General features: G+C 41.4%; 1 protein-coding gene across 1 annotated transcript in view; it reads left to right on the plus strand.

Moving 5' to 3' along the window:
• LOC121876241 overlaps positions 1-22,148 on the plus strand; it is a 41,079-nt gene that overhangs the window by 16,937 nt on the left and 1,994 nt on the right. The window lies entirely within an intron of this gene.

Below are 22,148 nucleotides of genomic sequence, written 5' to 3' on the forward strand. Positions count from 1 at the left end.
TTAGTGCCGAAATATCTTAGGAGTAAAGAAAGTCTAGGGGTAACACCTAGTCTGAATTTAAGAGTAAGCTTAATAATGATATACTGTACTGTAATGGGAGAAATGTTAGACCATCCTACAGAGAAAGTTACTTGTCAGTAAATCATGGTTGTCAGTATGCCTTCAAGAATACTGTGTGTTTGGAATGTATATTCGAACAATAGCTGTGCCTGCAAAGCTGATCTGACTTTTTTTTTTTAGACTGGTAGAGCTTAGACTTTAATAGTTTGCAAAAGATAGGATTTAGTGTAACTTATTTCCAGAAGATGGGTTAAAGGAATACAGAGCAGCATAATGTGGCAAAGTGTACTTTTCCTCAAACTTGAGGTAATTTCAGTGTGACTGCATGCCTTACCTGGGATGGGGATTTTATTCCAAAAACAAATTTGAAGTTGAATAAGTTGTCATCCTGGGTTATCCTCAAGATGTTTGGGGAACTTTGATGACCTGGAGGATATACTGTAGCACTCATTAACAGCTCGTGGGGACAGGATCATGTTTCATTTGCACCAATCGCACATTAAATTATTGCCTGGAAGTTCAGAAGAACACTTTCTAATCTCATCTTAAGTTTAATATCATGTAGCAGCCCTGTTACGAAAGCAGATTTAGAATATAGTTACAGGCCGCCTACCCAGATCCTGCAACAGGGTAACAAATAATAAAAAAAAACAAAGACAATCGGACTGGCAAAAGGGTAGACAAAGGATGCGAAGTTTTCGTTGTATATAATAGAGTACCATAAACTTTCTTTAACAAAAATATTCAGCTTATAAATTACTCCTAACCAAACTTAACTCTAAAAGACAATAGTATATACATATTAATAACATAAACACCCTCAAGCAAGTGGACGGGGAAATTAATACAAGATACTAGTACTTAAGCAGGAGCTGAGATGGCTGACGAGTAAGGCTGAGTATTGTGAAGACGGGGTAGGTAGTCACTGCACGTAGGTTTAGGAGGATAGATGATCCTGTGGTCACTTCCTCAGAGCCAAGTCCTCTCCTCGAATTGAGCTGACAAAGAAGACTTTGAGGAGGTGACGCAACAACCAGGATAGGAGAAGGAACCTCGGAGTGGTAACTAAGACGCAGTCATACTCTCGTGTCTCGTCCCTAGATGGCGTTGCCTGTGGTGCTGGGTAGGTAGACTGTGACAATAGATGGCGGTTTAGTGCTGGGTGGAGGGGTTCTAACACACCCTCTCCAAAGACTCCGCAGCGGGCGCCAAGAGGTGGATCACCTGGTGCGTCTGGAGAGTAGCTGCTGCATTTCCACTGAGCTCGGGATAAGGAGTCTGCAATCAGGTTATCGACCCCTTTATGTGCCGGACTTGTAGATTATAGGGTTGTGAGGGAGCCCAGCGGAGATTCGCTGGTTGGAGGTCTTGTTGGTTTGGATGAACGTGAGTGGGTTATGGTCGTAGAAGACTAGGCCGTTTGTGGGCAAGACTGAGGTAACATCTCAAACTTCTTTGGCTGCTAACACCAGAGCCAGGCCTCTCTCATGGTTTCAGTAGTTGGTCTGATGTTTTTTCAACTTGGCGGAGTAATATGCCACAGGGTAAGAACATCAGTGGTTGGGTCAAGGGGGAGTACAGCTCTACCCGGCTACTCACTAGCGCCGATTTGCAGATGGAAGGCAAGGTGTAGTCAGGGGTGGACTACAGGCTTGGAGGCAAGGAAGGCTTTGAGGCGGTGGAAAGACTTGTCGCACCTCTGGTTCCACATGTGACCGCAGAACTGGTAAGGTCTGTGAGGTCCGCCACGCTTGGAGAAGTTAATGCAGAACCGACGGTAGTAGCCGCGACATCCCAGGGGAAGCGCATGAGTTCCTTCCTCGTCCTTGAGTGGGGAAGGACAAGATGGCTCTTAACGCTTACGCCCTTGGGTCTCACCTATACTACGCCCAACGATATGTCCCAGGTAAGTCACTGAGGCCCGGCCAAAAGCAGATTTAGCCAGGTTTATGGTGAATCCAGTCTCTTTGCAGTCGCAAAATAGTATCCCAAACGCACTAGATAAGTCTGGGCCCCAGCTGGCCCACCACCAGGTCATCCAGGTAGGCGAACGTCCCACCTAGGTCCTGGAATTAGGTTGATGGCCTCTGAATGTGGCCGGAGCATTATTAGAAAAGCCAAACGCTAGCAACCAAATATTGAAAAGACCAAAATGGAGTTATAAATGCCGAGATTATTTTGGCCCTATCCGGTGGAGTCCCACTTGATAATATCCTTTCACAAGTCCACCGTACTGATAAATTTGGCAATAGCCTATGCTGTCTATTATATCTTCAATCAAAGGTAAAGGGTAGGAGTCTGGAGACAGGACCTGGTTCACTTTACGATAATCGGTACAGAAACGAAAAGTGCCATCGGCTTTGGAATGAGAAGGCAAGGTGAAGCCCATAGGGGAGGTACTAGGTCTAAGTTATGTCTCTTTAAACAAAAATTCCAATTTCTTACAATCTCTTTTTTTGTGGATTTATTTATTATAGCTGATTGCCTAATGGGTTGTACATCATCCGAGATTAGCTTAATATCATGTTTAAGTATATATTGCAAAACCCTGGGAGGCTAGTCTGATGTGACTTTTAGGAAATGTTGATAATAACTTAGTGAGATCTTTTGCTTGAGATGGATTCACAGAACAGAAAATACTCATCCAAGTTGTTGAGTATGTGACTGTTAGTAGGGTTTCTTTTAGGTAGAGGGAAGTCTAAATTCTCCAATAGGTCCATGTCATCTGTCTCCGGCCCGCCCTGACAAAACCGGGTATGCACACAGGCTGACTTATAGCCTCTGGGATGTCTTCCTTGACTGCCTGAATGGTAAAGTTTCATGAGATTAATGTGAACAAGTTGTGAATCTTTTCACATCATATGGACTATATAGTTGAGAGGAGATAGTTTATTAGCAACTATATAGGGACCAGTAAACTCGCTTTTATGTAGGTTTCGAATGGGTAGAAAGAGAACACTTGTCACCTGGAGAAAATGATCTTTTAACTAATTTAGGTTGGGACTTCACCATTTTCTTGACTTTTTTTAGTTTGACTGAGCAATGGTTCGGACTTCAGTTAATTTTGTCCTTAAAGTGTCAATGTATTGGGAAACTGTTACAGCTTAATAGATGGAGTGTCAAACCACTGCTCCTTTACTATTTTAAGGGGTCCCCTTTATTTGCCCCCATATAGTAACTCGAACGGGAGAAACCCAATGACTCTGGGGACATTCCCTGATGGCAAAGAGTAACAAGTCTATGCTTTCATCCCATTCCTTTGGTGTTCTATACAGTATTTTTTACATTGATTTGAAAGTTTTATGGAACCGCTCCAAGCAACCTTTGGATTGTGGGTGGTGTCGAAGATGTACAATGGTCCACACTGAGGTCTTTCTATCACCTGTTTGAAAAGATTGCTCGTGAAATTGGTGCCCTGATCGGATTGGACTTTTAGGAATGCCCATAATCGAAGTGAAAAGTAAAAAGATGTTTTGATTACGTTGAAGTGATGCTTTTATGGAAAAAGCCTCAGGATAACGTGTACTGGTATCCATAACTGTGAGCAGGAATTTATTTCCTTCTTAGTCTTTTGGTAATATCTACACAATCCACAACAATCTTTTCAAATGGGTGTAGGTACCATTTGGATGTAGCTTAATGGAGCTGCTGGTATATTTTCATTTGGTTTTCCTACCATTTGACAAATATGACAAGATTTTAGGTATTTTGACACATCCTTCCTAAGTCCAGGCCAATAATAGTGTGGGAGGAGCTTATATGTTTTCAGGATTCCCAAATGTCCTGGAAATACCATCATGGGCGGGCAATTAATGCTGGTCTGACTGAGGTGGAACACTACTTGATGTAGTCAGACCATTTGTCTAGATGGCATTAGGGGCCTATAGGTTCTCATCAAAAACCCTCTATGATAATAAAACACGGGGAGCAAAAGTTAAAATCTTTACCCTCAACTGCTGCATGATGAAGTTTAGTCAAAGATGGATCAGATTGTTGGGCTTTAACGAGCTCATCCTTACTAATTGTCTTATTTACAGATCTTCTGTGGGTAGGAAAAATATTAGAGGTGGTTTTAGACTTAAGAGGTCACTGCATTAATTCCAGACCGGGTGACAGCACAGCATGGGAAAGATGAGGAATAGTTTCTTAAAGGTCAGTGGTGGAGTTGACAGGTAAGGAGAGTCGACTGTCTTTATGTTAGGAACCACCTAGATCTCCTATCAAGTCATTACCCACACAAATGAATGCCGCACACAGGCATTGTCTTTCCTTATGGCTATTTGCGAATTTCCCCAGTAATCAAGGGACATTGGCAATTTAGCTAAAGGATAGGAAGAATGGGATGAGAGATCTGAAATTCGAACACTCTCATTAGTAAATGCGTAGATATATCGGGAATGACGTTAAACAGGAGGATAGATTGTGCTGCACCAGACGGAGTATACGAATAGGAAAGAATCCAGACCCCTATGATTGAAATTTTCCCTCATAGTGGAATGAAGAGAAGAGATCCTGATGGGGCCTTTCCACATTGGTATTTGCTAAGTTGGTTTCTGACCCCAATCCGTGGAACCAATTTTTAGCAATTTCGACACTTTGGGTGTTTACAATTCTGGATCGATGGCCTGGCTTTTTACAGTAAGAACAAGTGTTTGGTTGCATCGGGGAGTAGGTGGACCTTTCGACCTACTCAATTAATGCTCCTGGCTATCATCAGAGGGAGGACCCAACATGTCGGGAAGTACCAATGCCTCTACCGCCCAGTGACCCACTCAACAAAGCGTACGTGATCAGCCAGCTCAGCAGCACGCCTCTCTAAATTAACCTCTCCACGCCTCCTCCACATGCTTCAAGATGTGAAATGGTATCTTTGCTCTTCCACTCCTCCAGGACTACCAAATTTAACAAACTCTGAAATGTGGAGGCCCTGTAGCCTCTAACCACTTCTTAAACCTAAGCTTTTCTTTGAGCAAACTCAACAAAAGTGTGGGAAAATGGTTTGGTTAGTTTATTTAAACTTCTGCCGGTATCCATCTGGCGTGGATAGTTATTAGGAGGGTGAGGATATTCTTTTTTACGCTATCATAGTCAATGTCTGGTCAGCCATATAAACTTACGAGCCTTACCATATAATTTAGGAAACTAACACTGACCCACTGGTCCTTTTGGCCACTCATTCTTCCCGGCTATTTTCCTCAAAAGTCCTAAATGGTCTGGCCCATATCGGATTCATCTCAAACCTGAACAAGGAAGTTGTGTTGTAGCAGGGTTAAAAGCAGCTAGTTTCTCTCTTTAATGCCACTTTGATCTAAATCCGATGTTAAGGTGACTTCTATCTCTCTTACCTGTAGTTCTTCAGTCTAACCTCCTGCTCCAACTTGGCCTGCTCCATCATTTCTCATGTCTAACTTGGCCTGTTCCGACCTTCCTCATGCTCCAATTCTGTGCTCCAACTTGGCCTGTTCCAACTTGGCCTGCTCCAATTTTCTTCATGCTGCAACTTGGCCTGTTCCGCCCCTGCTCCAACTCGGTTCTTTTCATTTTGATTTGGAACTCGAACCTAGCTCGGCTCCAGTTCTAAGGCTGCCTATTCGCTATGTGTGCTCTTGTTGAGGGCTAACAGACCTGAAGCAACTTCTGAGTGAGGAGGTGGTGGATAGTGGTTGAAGTTTCTGGACATGGGCGTTAATTCGTCAACAGCGGATTCTTTTAAAACTTCCATGTTGAACCAGCACTTCAATCATTACGATTTTTAACATTTCCTTAGTCAGTTGCTGTGGAAATGGATATTATAATAGTTGGCTATTTCTTTCCATTCTTTCTTCAGGATATTAACACGTAATTTAGCTACTTAAAGGATTTTCAATAAAATCCTGGAGATCAAAACCTGAGGTGGCCATTGTTAAGAAAAATAGGATAAATTAACTAATGGTCCAAAGATAAGATAAGTGGATAACCCTAGAAAATATCACGGCAGTGGACTCAGAAACCAAACTAAATCCAAGTTATACCTAGGAAATTACACTTTATGATTATTGTTCTTTCTGAGAAGATCCTTAGATAAGGATAAGAGACTTGAAAGAGGTAGGGCGATACGGCATAAATATAAAGATCCGGATTAACAACCCTGATATACTTGAAAGAGGAAGGGCGTGACACGGGCATTAATATAAAGATCCGGATTAACAACCCTGATAAATGGTATGATTGGACCCTGAATGAGATAATGAGAAGAACAATAATTGAGGCTTTATAATTATGGGGTCCTGGTAGAGCCGGGCGTCCCAAGATATCACTTCACCGTAAACTAGTGACTATGGAACAGCCTACCTGGGAGTGAGGGTACTGCATTAAACAGATCCGGATTCTTCCTACACTGATAAGACTTACACAACTACCACGTAATAAATAACAGGTAAGCCTTATGACACTTTGGAACCTAATATTCTACGCCGCCTGTCACTCTACTGTACGATAATACCAATATATGCAAACACATATGAAGGAAACTTTAAACCAATCGTAAAAGCAATTGTGAACAGAAGTGACTGGGAGGAATAATTAACACTGAGTGTCAAGGGAGGAAGGAATATGGTACTTAAGGTCGTGTCCTGTCACGGCCGCCATTTGTTACGAAGTTGGGGATTTAGAATATAGTTATACGCCTACCCAGATCCCAACAGGTAACAACAATAATAAAAACAAAGACAATCGGACTATAAAAGGGTAGACAAAGGATGCGAGTTTTCTGCTTGTATATACTAGAGTACCATAAATCCCTTTAACAAAATATTCAGCTTATAAATACCCTTTTAAACTAAACTTAATCCCAACATTAACAGTATATACATATTAATAAACATAAACAATCTCGGCAAGTGACGGGGAAATTAATACAAGATACTAGTACTTAAGTGAGGAGCTGAGATGGCTGACGAAAAGGCTGAGTATTGTAGAAGACGCAGGTAGTCACTGCACGTAGGTTTAGAGGATAGATGATCCTGTGGTCACTCCCAGAGCCAAGTCCTCTCCTCGAATTGGTTGACAAAGAAGACTTGAGGAGGTGAGAACAACCAGGATAGGGAGTAGGGAAACCGGAGTGGTAACTAAGACGAGTCATACTGTGTTCGTCCCTAGATGGCGTTGCTCGTGGTGCTGGGTAGGTAGATCAGGACAATAGATGGCGTGCTTCAGAGTGCTGGGTGGAGGGGGTTCGAACACAGCCTTAGCCAGGTCTTCTGTAATACTGGGCCAACTTACCAAGGAGTTCCTCGAGTCCATCAGAGAAGGCTTGCACATGTTCACCATGCTTAAAACTTTTATCATTTCTCACAGATCTTACTTATTTTCCTTTTATTATATTATGCAGTAACAACTTAACTGACCTCCACCATGTTGTACTTACCATTTCATAGGTCTTATGAAGCTACTCTGCTTGATTCACCTGAAAATGCACCTGTTTTTTTCAGAAGGACCGACCTGATTTCTCCCGACTTTCACAGCAGATGAAGATGATCGTACTACTGCAGTTGCCTCCGAATCTCAAGATGACCAGAGAGAGGTTTAATTGACAGTGGAGGGCATCAGCTTCTTCAAATGCTAGCCAGGAAGGTAGCCATTCAAGGACAATCATTGAAGTATTCCCAACCAGAAATTCTACCACCCATGATTGTAAGTTTCGATCTCAAATTGAAACTTCAGGATATTTAGAGCTTGAAAGCAACAAGACACCAATGCCACATCCTCCTACAGAAACAAAACCATTTATGGAAATACCTACTGAAGCTTTAAGAACAAACTTAACATACACTGTCCAACAAGTTAGTGCTGGTAATACTGACCATGATGATCAGTTACAAGAAGAAGAGCAAACAAAACAACATGGGTCTCTGGGTCAGAAGACATGCAAGGTGTTGTTTGTGAACAACCAAGCTCAGCTCAGGTAAGTGTGGTGTGATAGTTACTTGTAATTGACAATGATAAAATGCATTTATGCTACAGTACAACTCATATAGCACCACAGTAGGTCCTTGTTATTATTATGGGTTCCATTCCTAAAAGTCCATATATATAAATGTTATATGAATAATGAAGCAATTTTTTCTTTTTACTGTACATCAATGTTATAAGGAGAGGTCTTTCCTAGTTGGTCTAGTTAGATTATATTTGTTAGCTAATCTAAAATAACAAGTACGGAAACACATTTTAATCATATAACTACTTTACAGCAATAAATAAAACACATTTTATGCATACTAAATATGTATTATGCATATACATGTGGGTGACAGTGATGTTTTTATGAGGCTTGTTTTAGGGTCTTTAAAATTATTTGGACCTTTACTTCCTCTTAGTTTAGAAAAAAATATTTTTACAGCATAAAGAACTTGGCCATACATCAAGGATCAGAGATCGGTGAATCTGGTGAAGGTCAAGGGGCAGCCACAGACCAAATCCCAGAATCAAGAGAGCTTCCTGTTGACCTTGTTGGTGCATTGCCAGATGAACTGGTGAGCATCATCCCAGAGGATCTGTGCGTGGTGGAATACTGCTCGCACCTTTATCACCGTGATCAATCAGGTCAGAAATATAATTGATCTACACTTCAAGCAAGCTTTAGAAATACTTATGTCTGACATGTACAGTATACAGTATTACCCGCTTTTACACGGTTTCACTTTCCGCGATTTTCATTTATGCAGTATCTTGCCAGAACCAGACTCACTTTCATGTGCATCTACTCATATACACGAAGTATTTTTTTTTTTTTTTTTTTTTTTAGCTAATAAACTCATACAAATTACCCGCCAGAATATAATTTACATTGCTGGAATTCTTACAATATGATGATCATTTTGAATATAAACATTATGGATTTTGCATTAGACACACAAATTTTAGATCTAAAGTAATAATTTGGTTTACACAAAGCAAATATTTTATCTTTTGTGCAAAATATATGAAGTTTACATTCAAAATATTCCCTGACCTCAAAGGAATCCAGAAATGTCAATTATATTATCCTAACTTTAGTCTGGGGTATTATTTGTTACTAAACGTTAAAATCTAGAGTTTTCACCCACACATTTATCTGGAGGGAGGTGGGAGGGTTAACCGACCCGACCCAACTGGCGTGAGAGTGTGAGGAGGGGGGAGGCAAGTTGGGGTACTTTGATTGACAGATAGTGTGGAAGAATATTTTTTTTTTTATGAACTGAAGATATTTGTTTTAGCTCATAAAATTCATACAAATTACTCCTAACCAGAATATAATTTACATTGCTGGAATTCTACAATATGATGATCATTTTGAATATAAATATCATGGATTTTGCATTAGACATACAAATTTTAGATCTAAAGTAATAATTTGGTTTACACAAAGCAAATATTTTATCTTTTGTGCAAAATATATGAAGTTTACATTCAAAATATTCCCTGACCTGCAAGGAATCCAGAAATGTCAATTATATTATCCTAACTTTAGTCTGAGGTATTATTTATTACTAAACTTAAAATCTAGTGTTTTCACCCAAACATTAATCAGAGAGGTAGGAGCTAGTGAGCTGGGAAGAGGGGATTTGAGTCCGTTATTTGAATGGACATTAACCTGGCGACTGTACTTTAAATATTAATTGTGTGAGCATACCATCATAAAATTTAGATGTTATTTTTACTACAACATAGGTATTGTGTCAAAAAGTGGAGTTTGGGGGTCGGGCCAGTCTCTATTGGAATTAATCCCATATGTTCTGTTGTTCACTTTACGCTGTTTTCACTTTCCGCTGTACCCTGTGGGTTCAATTGACCGCCAGAATCGGGTACTACTGTAGTGTAAACCATACAGTGCCTTGTAGGCTTTCTAATTATCATTGCTAACATTAACAAATATCAAATAGGTGAAGTATTGTTACATTTATATAACAATACTTAAGTCAGCATATTTGTCAATTAATAAAAAAATATGAATAATTAATTATAATTCACAACATGTATTTTATTTTAATTTGATCATTCCATGTAAAAGAAAAAGTTTGTTTAATCATTATGAATGAGTTATTTTATGAATTAAAACTTAATTATTTAGTTCCATATTAAAGAAGTTAGATGATTTACATCCACACTGAACATGCACTAATTCATTATTTATAATTTTGTTTATCGGACTAATTCAATATTTGCTGAAGTGTTGGTATGCCTGCTCTACTTACCAGAACTTGCTTATGAGATACGAAGCATCTCATGAAGCGATGCATTTGTAGGTAGGTATTATATATACAGCTCCTCCCCACTTACGATGGGGTTACGGACTCCAAATCCAGGTTGTAAGTCAAATTATCGAAGTCGAAAATGCTTAAATATTACATAGAAAATCTAAAATGGGTGTCTTTTTTTCTTCTCAGCACCACAAAACTCTCACTTTTAAGCTTGCCAGCCATTTTAAAGTGAATTACAAACAAAAATTTTGTCAGTACACAGTGCAATCACTAACGTTAGGATTCAAAATACGAATTTGGCAAAATTTTGGTACGACTGAGGCAGTCGTATGTCCTGGTGGTCGAGGGTCAAGTATGTCAGAAGTCGAGGAGTAGCTGTATATACAGTATATACAGTATAGTCTGGATTTACGGGTTTTTGGTTAACGCTTTGGTCATTTACGCGTGCCTTGCCAGAATTGAAATGCTTTAATTCCATGGTAAATTTGGTAATTTACTGGAGTGGCTGGAGGTCGACGCCGCTGCCATTTTGTATCAGCGGCCCATGCTGGACCTAAGCGGGAAGGCGAAGTAAGGTTGTGCAGTATGTCGCTGTTACGTTATCGGTGACGCCATAACGACGTGGACTTTGATTTGGCCACATCCTTACCACCCACGATTCCCCTTCCGCTAGCTGTGATTGGTCTAATGTAACATGACGTGCCCTGCCACCCAGAGGGTAGAAGTCGCTGACCTAGCAGGGCCTGTCTCATTGTTCTCAGTCCACGATACAGTTCTCTCTTCTGCCCGCTATTCCCTCACAACTCACAATGGCTTCCGCGGGACCTCCACCACCAGAGAAAACATTGAATTACCTGGACCAAGCCATGATTGTGTGAAGGAAATCATCGAGTTGGGGGGAAAATTAAGCTCATCCTGACAACGACCCAAACAAGCATCGGTATGAAGCGCCTAATAACCATCTGACGAAAGTTATGGAGCCAGATATCCAGATCTATCTCGACAACATCAATGCTAGTCGTCAACGTAGTATTGAGGACTTCTCGCTAACCCACCACAACCACAGCCAGCCCAAGTCAGTGATAGTGATATTGACAGTGAGGATATGGACTTTGAGAGGTTTATCTGGGAGGCCCCAAACCTCTGCGAGTAGTGAAAGTGATTCACCGGAGGGCAACTAATCTGCCCTCTGCCTTGAACCAGCCGCCATCCACGCTGTGCCGACAGCTTTTCTACTAACGTAAGTGTTAAAAACCTAATATTATTGATATTTCTCTTAATTATTAATTATGTGTTCATACCATCATATAATTAAGATGTTATTTTTACTACAACGTCGTATTGTGTCGGCAAAAGTGAGTTTGGCCCAGTCTCTATTTTAATTACAGCGGTCCTCGGTTATCGCGCCTGGGATTATGAAATTTCGATTAACGAGCTGCCTCCAAAAGATTCTTAAATTAGGTTAACAAGCAACCCTCGATTCTGAGTTTCTTACAAACCCGACCTCAACATGTTTTAAAGCACTGGCGATTCATCCAACTGTATTAGTCCGTAGCCGCCATCGGCTCTGAGGCTTAAAATTCCTTACTATTTTAGTATATTATTTCGAGAAGTTTATACTGTTCAATAATTTTAAAAAGTTTAATATTCAATTTTTAGTCATTTTAACAATTATTGAACATAATTGAAAGAGTAAAGTGACTAGTTTGTCTTGTGACATCCAGCCTCTTAACACAACAAACAGGCGTTAGTCTCTCTCTGTTTTTCACTGGAGGTAACATCTTGCTTGAGACTCTCTTCAACTAAATGCTTTCTGTGTTTCCAAGCAAATTATTGGTCATTTTTGAAATTTATTTTTACATATTGACAATATATAGCACAGTGCAGTGTTATTTAAAGAAATATTCTTTATTTACAACAAGTTTAACTTTGAAAGAAACCGCGTGTTGACATTGTTTGAATCCAGCATAGGGCCTAGAGAGATCCAGAAAAGCTATTTCAATCCAAACCAAGCAGGAAATCATAAAAAACATGAACAAGGCATTAGAACAAAAGTATTGGCAGCAAAGAATATGGCATGTAGAGCATCAGCACCAATATAAACAAATCTTCTACAGAAAAGACAAATTTAAAAAGAAGTGAAAGTGAAGACAAATCTACAAGAGTGTTTAAAAGTAGATCCCTAATAGCAGAAACTGAGAGGTTACTTATCATCTGGATTAGGGAAAACAGATGAAAAGGTGATTCAGTTTCTACTGAATTCATTTAATGAAAAAAAGCCAGGGAGATTTACGAACATTTAAGGCAGATCAACCTGGTTTCTTCCAGGCACAAAAAATTTGCAGAAGATTTTCCCGGGCCAGCAAAGCTGGTTCGAAAAAATTTAAAGAAAAGAGCTGACATTTTCAGTGTTGTTTGGCATGGTGAAGCTGCTAGTGCTGATAAAGAAGGGGCAGCAAAGTTTTTCAGATGAATTTAATAAACTGATGGAAGAAGAAAATTATCCTTTCCACAGCAAGTGTTCAATGTAAGGAACTGAAACTTGGGCTGTTCTGGAAAGATGCCCAAAAAAGAACATTCATCACCAAAGATGGAAAGCCTCTTTACCTGGGCATAAACCCATGAACCGTCTCACTCCTATTGTAGTGCCAATGCTTCCAGGGGATTTCCGACTGAAGCTGCTGTCTACCACTCTAGAAAACCCCAGGGTGTTCAAGCAACAGAAAGTGGTAAACAAAGCTTGGAGTTGTGGAGGTCAACACGTAGGCATGGGTGACAAGACAGCTCTTTAATGAATGGGCTGTTGATGTGTTTTTGCCCTTCTGTCCAAGAGCTACTAACCACCAATACACTCCCTTTAAAGGCTCTTCTCCTCATGGATAATGCTCCTGGTTATGATGACCCTAAACTTGCCAGAACTTTGGAGTATCAATTTTGACTTTAATGAAAGTGTTGTTTTTTGCCTCCGACACTACATCAATCATACAGCCAATGGACCAGAATGTGATCAGCAACTTCAAAAGTTGTGCATGAAGAAAAATGTTTAGAAGGTGTCATCAGAGGCAACTTCCAATGATCCTGAACTAACACTGAAACAGTTCTGGAAGACACAATTCAGCATCCTGGAGGCTGTAAAATTGATTGTGTCATGTAACAAGTCCCACTAGATCCCTCAATTCTTCATGGAAAGCACTGTGGCCATCAGTAGTCCATGATTTTTGAAGTTGAGGAGAAAAACAGAGTTGGACCAAGAGATTGTGTCCATTGGTCAGTCATTGGGCCTTGAAGTGGAGGAGGAGGATGTGGAAGAGCTTGTGATGTCTCATGAGGAGGAACTTACTCCTGATGACTTGAAGCAACTGGATGAGATGTTACAGGTAGAGGCCGACAGTGGTGAGGAGGAAATTGAAAGTGATGACCATATGTCAGCTAAGCAGTTGAAAAGAATGCTGATTTACTACTGGGGGAGAAGTTCAGGAACTTGCTTCAAAGCACAGAAGTGGAAAAAAACTGAACTAACTTTGTGTCATGTTATACTGCCAGATTCTGGGGTCACTAAGTCTAAGGGGATAACCACTCTAATCTTAATTTTAAATTCGCTGCCACCAGACCCCCTCTGGACAGCATGTAGCTAGATTGAGTAGCGGGCAGAGTGGACTAGGCATTGGGTTAGGTTTCCATTGATCCAGATCGATAAGGGTAAGAAGGGTGGGGAAACCATAACATGTCTTCATTGATTTATTTCATATAAAACACACTGGTAAAAACATATACAACCACACTGTGGACCATAATTCAAGGCCTGTCCCAGGGTATAGCACTGGCGCCTCTAACAACTGCTGTTGTGATGGGATTTACACTCCACGACCGAGGGTAGGTTGGGGCCTCGGCCCACGAGGTAAGAAATGAGGCAATCATGCCGAATCAAGCGCCATCAATCACTATATTGACCCGCGACAGGTATCCTGACTCCGAGCAACCGGTGGAGTTTCAATCAAACCCACCCACCGATCTGGAGACAAGCGGGAATCAGCGTCGGGGGCGGCTATGACAAACACCAACAAACTCTCTTGTCTAGAGCGACAGGCGTATTTACGTTATATGACTTCTACACTGGGTGAATGACAATTCAACTGTTAAATCATGAACACTGGTGAACACAGTAAATACTTACAATTGACTGAATTAACTGAATGGCTGGGAAACACAGAACATACCTGGAGACAAAAGCGCGAATCAGCGTCAGGGGCCTTTTCTCCCTTGATGCTTGAGTTTATATACCCTGAGTTGCCAGTGATGCGCTACTCCGCGCCAATGACAATAATTACTGGCTCATTGCTGTTACTCATTCAAAGATGATCCTCAATTTGACAAGGTCTGGCGAATTACTTGGGTTGATTCAAGCAAGACTAATTCAAGGTTCGTTAGCCAGTGAAATTGTCAGCAACAACTGTGTTAGTAGGGCTTACTGAGTGATCCTGAGGGTAAAAGCGGCTCCTGAGATTCTACAAAGCGGTGGATTTGAATATTATGTGGCGTAATATAGATTAAAGCGGGTTTTAAGATTACAATGAGGTCGCATGAGTACAATGTTGAGGAGACTCAGTGGTCTCCTTCTTTAAGCTTATAAGTTAATGGTGAGGAGGACAGATGCCCACAGACCACAATTGACACTTTTCTTCAGTAAAAGGCAGAGGAGCAGTGCTATCCCTCAGCCTTCCACTTCAGAAAGGAGAGGATGTTCATGGTGGAGAATCTGTCAGTCAGAGGTTCTGACATTTTCATGGAAGGTGACTCACCTTCAAACGTGGAAATGCTTCTCCTCCACCTCCACTTCCTTCTCTTCTCCCTTCTCCTCTTCCTCCTCCCACTTCAAATGCACATCATCATCATCATCATCCAGGAACCTTCTACACACCTCCAAAGTAAGTGAACTTTTCTACCATTTTGTTGAGTTTAGGCAATTTTATTCGTTAGAGCTGGACCCAGTACCCAAAACCCATTGAAACAATGGTTTGAGTTATGAATTTACCGGTTAACGAGCAGCCTGCTGGAGCAGTTGTGCTCGTTAACCCGAGGACCACCCCTAACAATCCCCATATGTTTTGTTATTTCATTTCTGGCGTTTCTCGTTTCTGCTGGGTCTCCGCGGAGTTCAATTGTTATACGTATTACCCGCCCTAGCGGTTTTTCATAAGCAGCGTTTTTATATCATCCTCTGTGATTGCCTTGCCGAAACTGAACTTTTTACTTAACACGGAATTTTCATCGCTATACGGTAAGTGTCGTGGCACGGCTATTTTTGAATTTTCCCCCGCGCCCGCAGCATACCCGCCCGCCAGCCAGCCTACCTGCCTCTCCTCCTCCTCCCTCCTCCTCCCTCGCTTGATAGCGGCAGCGCGGTAAGATGCGCAGTGTGTGTCTTTGTTGCGCGTTATCACTGACGTCATATGGCAATGTCGGACTGTCGATGGCCATGCAGCCCTACCCCCTCTGCTGCTAGCTGTAATTGGCTTAAAGTATTATGGCGTGACCACCCGGGGAGGAAGGAGGGAGGAGGAGGCGATGCTTGACCTAGCTGCGGCAGTTTCATCCCCTCAAAGGCCACACCGTGTAAGCGCATCCATTGTTTAAATAAATGGCTTCCGCGGACCACCACCGCCCCAGAGAAGACCTTTCCTTACCTGGACCGCGGCACTAAGCCAAAAGAAACCACGACGTTCCTTAAGCTACGGTGAAGTACCAAATTGTTCCAGATTTGGAGAAAGGAACACTGACAGGATTGATCTCGCTGGCGCCAACGCCAGCGTCAGCGAATCTCTGATTATACGATCACCAGAAAGGATGCAGCCAGATCAAAAGGCACATAGAAAATCACAAAGTCTGCAGGTGCTTCATCTATCGGAAGTATTGCCAGAACAGGGTGCTGGCAAAAGTGGAATTGCTGGTGAGTTATTTGGTTACGTCAGGCGCGGCCTTAACATAATGAGTGGACACGGCGCTCAGTGCAGGAAGCTCTGCCGCGTGAGCTATCTGTAACGATCTGCGTAAGCTGGGAATTACAGAGCCCAAACCTTCAATGCTTCCTCTGGTTGGCTGCATAGGTTTAGAAAGAGGAACAAAGATCACCAACAGCATCAACATTGGTGTTGAGGCGAAATTCTTGACCGTGTGGCGGCTAAAGATTTTCCTCCGTTCTTCGTGAGATTATGGAGGAAGGACAGTACACCGGCGACCAGGTGTTTAACATGGATCTGTGGTCTTTTCTGGAAAAGTTACCTTCAAGACCTTAGTTGTCAGTCTGCCAGCAAGGTAAAGAAATTGGGAAGTTGCAGAAGAGCAGCATCACCGTCCTGTTTACCACCAATGCCTCCGGTACCTGTAAACCAAAGTTATCGGTGATTCACACAACCCGCAAGCACTTGCGCATACCTACAAGAATGGACATGAACAAGCTTAATGTCCACTGGCTAACCGCCGTAAGGCGTGGATGTCTCTTTCTGTCCCTCTTCTGGTTTGACAACTGTTTTTCGGCGTGAAGAAATTCTGCGAGCAACAGAATGTTTCATTCAATATTTTGTTGCTCATGACAACGCACCTGGACACTTTCGCCCTACTTGTGGATCACCCCCAACGTAAAGTGGTCTTCCTTCCTCCCAACCTCGTCATTAATCCAGCCCATAGGCCAGGAGTTGATCTGCAAATGTTAAAGCTAAAATGCTCTGCAAGAAGTTCAAGCTGCTGAGCGACTCTACCAACACCAAGGATGAGTTTAAAAATAGCTGGTGACACCGACAGCGAAACCAAAGCGGCGGACAAGGAACAGAGGCGGTGACTCAAGAACTATAGTCAAACAATTTTTGGAGGAAGTTTGCGTTAAAATAAGCTGTAGACTGCTTGGTGGAGGCATGGGGGATCTGCTGACTATTCTTCTGATTCGTCACGCGCTGGAGACATGTGTTGCATAGCATACCAGGTGAGAGGAGGAGTGAACCTGTGACTGGTCGGAAGGTTCAGACTGTTGCAGTAGCAGTGGACCTTGCCGAAGAAGCTGCGCTCAATAATATGTACAACTGAAGGCTTCTCCGAGACCACCGCCGAAGACATCCTGGAGGTGATCAGAAGTCCTGAAGTGACTGCGGCGAGATGTTGGGAAGAAGAACCGCGCCAGTGAAGAGGAGGAAAGAAGGTCGTCATTCTCGAAGAAACCTAGTTTAAGTCATAGTGATATTAAGTGTGCCATAGGTTGCAGAAAATTAAGTCCGTCCTTTCCGCGACAATGGCGATGACGCTATGAAGTCTTCCATACCCGGCACAGGTGCAGGCTATGGAGCCGTACATCCTGATTGTATCATATGACAGCATCAGCGCCAGCCGTCAGCAAAACGCCGAGTTCTTCGCCGCAACCCACCACAGCCAGCCCAAGCCAGTGATAGTGAAAGTGAAGTTGACTTTTGAGGGATTTGTCAGGAAGCCCTGACAGCTGTAAAATGTGTTTTAGTGATAGTGATTCACTAGTAATGGTGATTCACCTGAGGGCCAGTAATCTGCCTCTGCCTCGGAACCAGCCTCCATCCCATTATGCCGACCCATCTCTTCTACAACCGTAAGTGTTACATCTAACTTTTAGTTTCTCTAAGGTAACCTTCATTTTCCTATGTTAACCTTTATCTTTCTAACCCTAACCTCTTCTATATTACTTCTTTTTTCATACCATCATAAAGTTAAGATAGAATTTTTACTACAACATAGTTATGTGTCGTCCAAAGTGGAGTTTGGGGGAATTAGGAGCTGGTTTCTATTGCTATTAAATTCTTATGTTCTGTTGTTGTTCATAGCGGTTCACTTAACACGGGACCCTCTGGGTTCAATTGACGCGTTAAGTAGGGGTACAACTGTATATATATATATATATATATATATATATATATATATATATATATATATATATATATATATATATATATATATATATATATATATATATATATATATATATATATATATATATATATATATATATATATATATATATACAGTAGGAGTATGCTATATGAACGGATCCTACTACGAATATTCCTATAACTGACGGTTTTACCTATAAAATTGAGAATGCTATAACGAGCAACTCCTACAACGAACATAATTTAAATTTTTTTTTTTTTCTAATTTATTGTTTTATTATTACAAATATTAATGATATTCTTTATTTCAGGGTTTAGATGCATATTTATGCACTTTTTACAATTTTACAATTTTATTTTATATTTTTCAGTGTTAAGTGGTTGTATTTGGGGGCCTGGAGCAGTTAATCCTATAACAAGCGAATGCTGTAACGAACAAGGTTCTAGAACCAATTAGATTCGTTATAGCATACCCTCTGTATATATATATATATATATATATATATATATATATATATATATATATATATATATATATATATATATATATATATATATATATATATATATATATATATTATATATATATATATACAGTTGTACCCCACTCGCGGTCAATAGAACCCAGAGGTCCAGCTAAAGTGAAATCAGCGTTAAGTGAACAACAGAACATATGGGATTAATTCCAAATAGGAACCCAGCCCGACCCCCAAACTCCACTTTTCGGCGACAAATAACTATGTTGTAGTAAAAATTCTATCTTAACTTTATGGTGGCATGAAAAACAAGTAATATAGAAGAGGTTGGGTTAGGAAAGATAAGGTTAACATAGGAAAAATAAAAATAGGTTAAAAACGAAAATTTTTTGGAACACTTACGGTAGTAGAAAGAGATGAATTAAACATCACGAGGGGATGGAGGCTGGTTCCGAGGCAGGGCAGATTACTGCCCTCAGGTGAATCACCATTACTAAATTGAATCACCATTACTAGAGTGAATCAATGTCACTGTCACTTACAGTTGTCATGGCTTCCTGACAAATCCCTCGAAAAATCAACTTCACTCTCCCTATCACTGGCTTGGACTGGCTGTGGTGGAGTTCTTGAGCGAAGAACTTCGGTTATGCTTTTTCTGGCGGCTGGTGTTGATGTTGTCATTGATACACTATGATGTCTTGTCCATAGCCTGCACCAGTGGTATGGAAGAGCGTCATGGCGTTCATCGTCATTATCGGGGAAGCTTGATGGACTTAATTTTCTGTAAACTCTATGAGACACTTAATATCACTATGACAGAAACTAGGTTCTTAACCGGAGAATGGCGCACCTTCTTCCTCCCTCTTCTGGCGGGTTCTTCTTCCAACATCCTAAATGCGGCAGTCACTTCAGGATCTGATCACCTCCATGATGTCTTCGTTGGTGGTTTTGGGAAGCCTTCAGCTGTAATACTATTTGTAGCAGCTTCTCTGTAAGGTCCACTGCTACTGCAGTCTGAACCTGATGATCACAGGTTGCTCTCCTCTCACCTGGTATGCCATGCCTTTTATGTCTCCATGCGTGACGAATGTAGCAATAGTCAGCAGATCCCATACCCCCTCCCACCAAGAGTCTACAGCTTGTTTAGCGTTAAACTTCTTCCAAAAATTGTTTTGTGAGAAGTTCTTGAGTCGCCGCCTCTTGTTCCTTGTCCTCGTCGCTTTTACTCTGCGCTTCTTCGGGTGTCACCCAGCTTACATAGCTCCATCACTTGGTGTTGGTAGAGAGTACGTTCCAGGAGCTTGAACTTCTTTGCAGAGTACATAGCTTTCACATTGCAGATCAACTCCTGGTCCGCAGAACGAATTAATGGCGTAGTGTTGGGAGGAAGGAAGAAGACCACTTTACGTTGGGGTGACGATCATAAGTAGGCGAGTCTAGTGCGTGTCCAAGGAACAACAAAATATTGGAGGAAACATTCTGTTGCTCGCAGAATTTCTCAGGAACAAAACAGTTGTCAAACCAGAGGGACAGAAGGGACATCCACGCCTTCGTGCGGTTAGCCAGTGGACAGTAAAGCATTCATGTCCATATTCTTGTAAATGCGATGTGACTTGAACTGTGCGATACCCGATAACTTTGGTTTACAGGTACCGGAAACATTGGTAGTAAACAGAACGGTGATCGTTCTTCCATCTTCCGGCGCACCTTCTTTCATGAACTGGACAACGAGGTCTTGGAAGGTAACTTTTTCCGAAGTTGAGTTCGTCCATGTTATACACACCTGAGTCGTCACTGTACTGTCCTTCCTCCATAATCTCACGTAAAAGCGGAGAGGAAAATCTCTAGCCGCGCCTGACATCGCTTTTCGCTTCCTCACCACCAATGTTGATGTTGCTGACTTGTTCCTCTTCTTAAACCTATGCAGCCAACCCAGAGGAAGCATTGAAGGGTTTGGGCTCTGCAATTCCCAGTTCGTGTCACTGCTGCGTATAGCTCACGTCGTCTCCTGCACTGGTAGCGTGTCCACCGCCATCGTGCGCGTAGCGCCTGGCGCGCAAATAACTCACAGCAAGATTTCCACTTTTGCCAGCACCCTGTTCTGCTTAATACCCTATTCAGATAAAGCCTACCGTTTTATTGATTTTCATGTGGTCTTTTGATCTTGGCTGCATCATACTTCTTGATTGTCTGAGATAAATTAGATTCGTTGGCGCCCATGCTGGTATGGCGAGATCAACTTGGCGTCTTCCTTTCTCCAAATCTTGAACAATTTGGTGCTTCCTCGTAGCTTAATGAGCGTCGTGTCTTCTTTGGTTTAGTGCCGCTGGGTCCAGGTGAGAAAAGGTCTCTCTGGGGCGGTGGTGGTCGGCGGAAGCCATTTGCAGAACAATGGATGTGGCGTTAACCGAGTAGCAGGGATGAAACTGCCTTGGCTAGGTCAAGCGTCGTCTCTCCTCCCTCCCTCCTCCCGGGGTAGTCTATCCTGTCTTTAAGCCAATGCAGCTAGCAGCAGAGGGAGTAGGGCTGCATGGCCAATCACAGTCGAGGCGTCATATGGCGTCGGTGATAATGTCCTCGTTAACGAACACAATTTTCCACAGAGTCGTTTTAACCGAATCCATTATTTCAATGGGATATTGGGTAACTAGTTCTAGCTCACAGAAAATTACAGTCTTTCAAGATTCTTATACTGCTAGAGACAGCTGGCAACTCACGTTTGTTTACTATACTAAGTAGTAAAATTATGAATGAAAAAAGTGATCGGTGATTGGTTACTTAGTTTCGCTTAATTAATGGTGGGCTTTTTGTCTTTCGTATTTTATTATACCTTTCTGTGGTATATAGTGTTAATTTGATTTTAAAATGGACAGAGCAATGGGCCAACCTTTATGAATTTATGCTTAGACAATTAAACATAAGAAAAATCGGTAAGTATGTTAAAGAACATCATGCATCGGCACAGCTGTTTGCAGGCTGTTTATGAGGTTGTCTGTTTATCATTAATTTATACTAATATTATCTTGAAACGCTAATCCCTTCGGTAATTAATCCAGTTGTATGTAAACCGATGCTAAACAGACTTTTTCTAATGACACTGATTTCATGCAACACAAACTGCTGTTTTTATTCGTGAATTAAGCAGAATCATCGGTTCACTGCTAACTGTAGTAAGTGTGTGTGTGTGTGTGTGAGAGAGATAATGACATTGTTCTATTGAAGATGATGGTATATAATCTACTGAACTATCCGCCTGATGGTGTGATCTAGTGCGGTAGCATATGCCTAATACTTACAAGCCTTTATCTAGCAATATCACTGTCATTCCAAGACTCTGAATATTGTAAACAGCAATGGTATTTCTTTCGTTGAGTGACTAGTTGCCCCCAAAAAAAAATCTTTATTTCTGACTTGTGTAGATTACATCACCTTTAGTCTGGTGTCTTTAAAAATATTTATATATATATATTTTTTTTCAAATATGTGTATGA

Source organism: Homarus americanus, unplaced genomic scaffold (genome assembly GCF_018991925.1).
Source record: "Homarus americanus isolate GMGI-L3 unplaced genomic scaffold, GMGI_Hamer_2.0 scaffold34921, whole genome shotgun sequence".
In the NCBI taxonomy this organism is placed as follows: domain Eukaryota; kingdom Metazoa; phylum Arthropoda; class Malacostraca; order Decapoda; family Nephropidae; genus Homarus; species Homarus americanus.